We start from the raw sequence: 5,344 nt of genomic DNA, 5'->3' as shown, positions 1-5,344 counted from the left end.
AATTAAGGTACCTTTTTCCACCACCAATTTAGAAGTATGGAAAAGGGTTGCAAAAGCTTACCGGGATGATCCGGCAAGTGTAACTAAACATTTTCAGTTTATTATAAAACAACAGAACCCTGATTGGAATGATATACAATTATTCTTAGAATTCACGACCAGGACAGAGAAACAATTGATTTTACAAAAGGCAGGGAATTTGGCTGAAGATCATTATAAGACTTACAGGAGAGGATGTAAAAGAGTATTTCCCTCTCCAAGATCCAAAGTAGGATGCAAATAGGACTGTGCATATGGAAAGACTGCAGGCGTATCAGGAGTGGATTTCAAAGGGGATGGAGAGGGCCACCCCCAAACCCATAAATTGGTCAGCGTTATATGCAATTAAACAAGGTCCTTCCGAGTCCCCATCTGAATTCCTGGATCGATTGAGGGATGTGATGCGCCGCAACATACCACTGGGTCCCGGGTCAGAGGTAGGGATACAACAACTAGTTTCCCTGGTTTTGGGCCAGTCAACAGGAGGTATTAGGTGCAAACTCCAGAAGTTGCGTCCCACAGAAGGCAGGAACTTACTTGGAAGTGTTACTGGATGAAGCGTGGGGGGTTTTTAGTAATAGAGAGGAAGGATACAGACAAGGACAGAAAAGAACGGTGGCGGCTGTTAGGGAAGAGGAAGGAAGGAGACCTAAGCAAGGTCTTTGGTGGTCTCCCGTGGGGTCAGTGGTTGCCAGAGCCTTCAGTGGTTGCTCGCAGGGTCTGTGATCCCCCCCAGGTCTTCAGTGGTCACCCGTGGAGTCAGTGATCCCCCTCGCGTCTTCAGTGGTCTCTCTCAAAGCCTGTGATCCCCCCAGGGTCTTCAGTGGTCACCTGTGGAGTTGGTGGTCCCCCCCCTCAAGGGGGTCTGAGATGGTGGCCTTTTATAGGCTGCCAGCCTAAGGCACACCTTACACATACATTTTGCCCACTTTCTGTGTTCTTTGTTCAAACTGTGTGCCTTGCTGGGCAGGCAGCCCCGCCTGGGTGTCATGCTCCACTGCTTCAGCAAGCCTGCAAGCCACTTTGTCTGATCTTCTCAGATAAGCATACAAAGGAGCAAGCTTTGAGAGAGTCGGCTGGCTGTTCAGTCCCCCAGAGCAGGCAAAGGCAGGTCCCCACAAAATCAAGGTTTTTTGGGAAAAACTAGCCCACAGAGGACTGACAACCTGACCCAAGCTCACGCAGCGCCATTAAGCCTGCCTGTGCTCTGGACGTGCCACTGCCACCGCCTGCACGGAGTCCCTGCACCGCCCGGCCAGGGAGTGGGTGCCCAACAGCCAGCAGCTGGGGGCTTCCTTCCCTCCTACTGCACCGCCCGCTCCCAGACCCCCTCTTGCGTGCTTTATGCTAACCCAGGGGTCTGGAGAGGGGTTTTTGGAGGTGCCCCCATCTCCCCTCAGCTCCACCCTGCCTTTCTAACCAGGAGGTGTCAAACAGGAGGCTCGGGAGCCCGAGCAGAGGTTTGGCAGAGTCGAGCTACCCAGCTGAAAAGCTGCCCCCCACACCTTCCCTCTCCCCAGGCACCGCTCAGGAACTGAGCTTTCGTCGTTCCCGTGGCACACGGTGCGGTGCACGCACAGCTCTGGGTACCCCTGGCAGCGCTGGCCTGGGCACCCTGAGCTGCCCTGCCTCTGCGAACCCCCGGATGCTTCCCCCTGCAGCTCTGCTCCCCTGGGTGCCCAGCACCCCTCCCCCTCCTCCTCCTCCTCCTTCTCCTCCTCCTCCCTTCTCCCCCCGCTCTTCTGCCCCTGGGGAAAATCCCCTCCTCGGCAGGGATGTGCAGCCGTGGCAGGGCACGCGGCCGGGGACTGGCAAGTGTGTGGGCCGCAAAGGATCAGGGCTGCAGCCGGGCCGGTCCAGCAAAGCCTTGGGAGAGGGCTGCCCTTGGAGCAGGGCTGAAGCTCCAGCCCTCTTGCCTGCAGGGGCCTTGTTCGCCACCCCACCAAAGCTCACCCGCTGCCCAGGGCAGATTGCACAGCCACCACAGAAAGACCCACAGCGTGAGAGCCAGCGCTTGGCAGATGCGGCTTTACTGAATAGAAGGAAGCCTCGGTGTTAACAGCCTGGCTGGCCGGCACTGGCGCTCGTCATGCTGGAGGAGGCTCTTGCTGGACATCTCTCTCGGGAGCCTCTGTGCCCCAGAGGCTCTCCTGGCACTCGCCGATGGGGACCAGATCTGCTCCCCAGAGCTGAGGGAGTTGAATACAAAGCTCTGTAGTTTTGTATGCATAGAGAGGGGCAGAGCAACAGTGCCAGCCTAGCCAGGACACGTGTGCTGGGATCTGCTGCTGCCTGGAGAGAACAGGCCCACGGTCCCTGGAACGCAATCCCAACCTGCTGCTCTCCACGCCACGAGGGCTGCCAGGACAAGACCCTCTTGGCCCAGGGGCTGCGGGGAGTCCAAGGAAAGAAGGGCACTGCCGGGCAGGGGCAAACACCAGCCCTGTTTGGAGATCCTTACCAGAGGGGCTTCTCACCACCACCACAGCAATGGGCTCTTCCCTCTACCTTCTCCAGGAGGCGGGTGACTGCTCCTCGCAAAGCCCACTGGGTCCGCGGGGAAAGGCTCCTACTGCAGCAGGGACAAAAGCTCACATCTCGACCGAGAGCCTCCTGCCTCTCCTCTCTGCCAGTGGCCCCCACCTCCACGGTCCCATTCCACCCCACAGCCCCCTCAGTGCCGGCTCTGCTCGGGGCTGCAGAGAGGAACCTGCCATTGGGGACTGTCCCCTGCCGTTCCCATGGCATGAGAAAGGAGGGGGACGCTGTCCGCGTCCAGTCCTGGGGCGCTGGGATTTGCTTCCCCACCCGCGGCTGGCCCACCAGCCCCCAGCTGGCCCAGGTCTGCCCTGAAGCTGGCCCACCTTTCCAGAGGGGAGGACTCTAAAAGGCAAAGACGCAGCTTGTCCTCTGGGCTCTCGTCCTTCTTTTCCTCCTTCTCCTCCTCCTCCTGCACGCAGGGTTCTCTTCTGCCCTCTCCCCACCACTCCGGAGTGCCACGAGTGCAGGAGCCCTGCACAGAGAGAGGGGTGAGCACAGGAGATGGCGCCAGGTAGCAGGGAAGGCGCCTCCAGCTGCTACAGTCCCCCACAGGACAGTCAGCCCTACGCTCCCAGGCCTTAGGGACCTTCCCACCCTGGTTCCCCGCCAGGAGAGGAATGCTCTTTCCTCAGTGTTCCTAACTGCCTGCAGTACCTGGGCCTCCCATTCCTTGCGCTCTTCTACCCAAGGCTTTGGGGCTGCCACTTTTGTCCTCGCCTTCCGTTGGCGCTTCTTGTGCAAGGAGTCCCAGAGCTTGCGTCCCTCCTCCTCCTCCTCCTCCTCTGGGCACGTGTGGGGCTGTGCCTGCAGGGCCACGGCAATGCAGCGGCAGGCCGCGTTAGTCTCCCTGGCAGAGGGCCTGGGGGACTGCAGCTCCCCACCTCCCTCCTGCCCCTTCTTTTCAGCCCCTCCAGCAGCCTGGCTTTGCTCTCAGGCCTCACAGGCCCCACTGCAGAGCCCTTATGCAACAACCTCAGAGCCAAGTGGCCACGGGGCTGAGAGCAGCCCCGCTGCTTGCCACCGCAGATGAGCCTGACTGTGCCATCCTCATTGCAAACACCACCAGACCAACTCTTTGGCTGTCTCTGGAGATGACAGCAGCGGAGGCTTTGCTACAGGCGGATGCGACACAGTTCTTCCCGGAGCCACGGCCACATACCGGTCCTGCCCTCCTCTCCTCTGGCCCAGCAGGGGTTGCAGGTTGGGGTCCAGCGTCCCGCGGCTGTTGGCTGCTACGTGCCTCTTTCCCCAACCGATGCCACTGCAGCACTGCCAGCTCGCTGCAGACAGACAGCGCGAGGAGGGGGTGTGAGCACAGGGAGACTGCTCTGCAGCCGGGGCTCCCACGCTGGGTGCCTGCTGCAGCTGCAGAAGGCGGCTGTGCCGAGAGGCCGGTGCCAGGAAAAGCGCCGCTGCTCCCTGGGGCTGCAGGGAGCGGGAGGAAGGGCACTGCGGGAGAGGAAGCACTGCCGGGGCTGGAGAGCTTTACCACTTGAGCTTGTCCTGCATATCCATCTGGTCATCCCTCTGCCCCTGGCGCTTGCGGGCGACCTGTCCCAGGACGCATGTCACCACCTCCCGCAGGGCCTGGTGTGTCCGTGGGGAAAGGCTCCTACAACAGCAAGGACAAAGCCTCTCTGACCCTTCCGCTGTGACGCCCCGCCTCTTCCCACACCCAGCCCCACACAGAGGTGGCCCCGTTCCACCCCACAGCCCCTTCGAGGCAGGAGGAGTTTCAAGCCCCTGTTTGGTCCCTGCCATCAGGCTCTAACCCAGCTCATTCCTGTGGCCGGAAAACTCCCCAGGCACTCTGTGTGGTCCCTTGGCTCAGGGCTTGGCTTCCTTGAGCCATCGCTGGGCCTTGGCCAGAGCTGGCGCACTCTTACCGCCTAGGGGGGACAGTGTCATCCTCGGGGTCGGTGGGTGGCTCTTCGGCCTCTTCCCACTCCTCCGTCATCAGCTCCAGGAGGTCAGGGCTGGAGTCCTCTGTCTCCATGCTAGTCAGAAGGCTGACTGACGATTGCTCGGGGGAACTGGTTTCCTGCACAGGAAGAGACGCTCAGACAACAGCCCCACACCCGCATGCATCCCAGCATGCAGACCCCCAGACCACTTCTGGCAGGGACGCCAGCAGGATGGGAAAAACCAGGAGAGGGACCTCAGCACACCCTTGGGTGACACATGCTTGAGTGTCCCCAGGGCTTCTTTGCAACTCCCTGTCACCTCTCTTGCTCGGGAAAAGCAGCAGCTGCCCGCCCAGCTCTGCTGCAGCAGCGCTGTTGTGACAGCTTGGGTGCTAGGGGTGCCTTGCAAGCTCAGCCCCCCAACGGAGGAAGCGCCCTCTTTCTGCAGGAATTCAAAGTACCTGGCTCCCCTGTCTCTCCTTTTGTCTCTTCACTGTCACTCTGGACATCTCCTTTTCCCTCTTAGCCTTCAATTTGGTCGCTGATGGGGTTTGCTGCCTACGTTTTTTCTCTCCCGCCAGCTCTGTTTCCTTCTTTTCCTCTTCATCCAAGTGTTTCTGGAGGTGTTTTAGAAGCTTCTTCTTCCTCTTTGAGTGTTTATTCTGGACAGCAACCAAAATGCAACAGCAGGCAGCATTAGTCTGCCCTGCAGAGGGCTGGGCTGCTTTCATTCCTACCCTCCTTCTGCCCCTTCTCTTCTGCCTCTCTGTCCGTGCTGGTTTGCTCCCAGGTTCCTGCAGGCTCCCCCAAAGAGCCCATCTGCAGCAACCAGGGAGCTCAGCAACCACCAGATGGCTGGG

This window comes from Egretta garzetta, unplaced genomic scaffold (genome assembly GCF_000687185.1).
Source record: "Egretta garzetta isolate BGI_Z169 unplaced genomic scaffold, ASM68718v1 scaffold108, whole genome shotgun sequence".
In the NCBI taxonomy this organism is placed as follows: domain Eukaryota; kingdom Metazoa; phylum Chordata; class Aves; order Pelecaniformes; family Ardeidae; genus Egretta; species Egretta garzetta.
Note: the sequence above shows the minus strand (reverse complement) of the source record.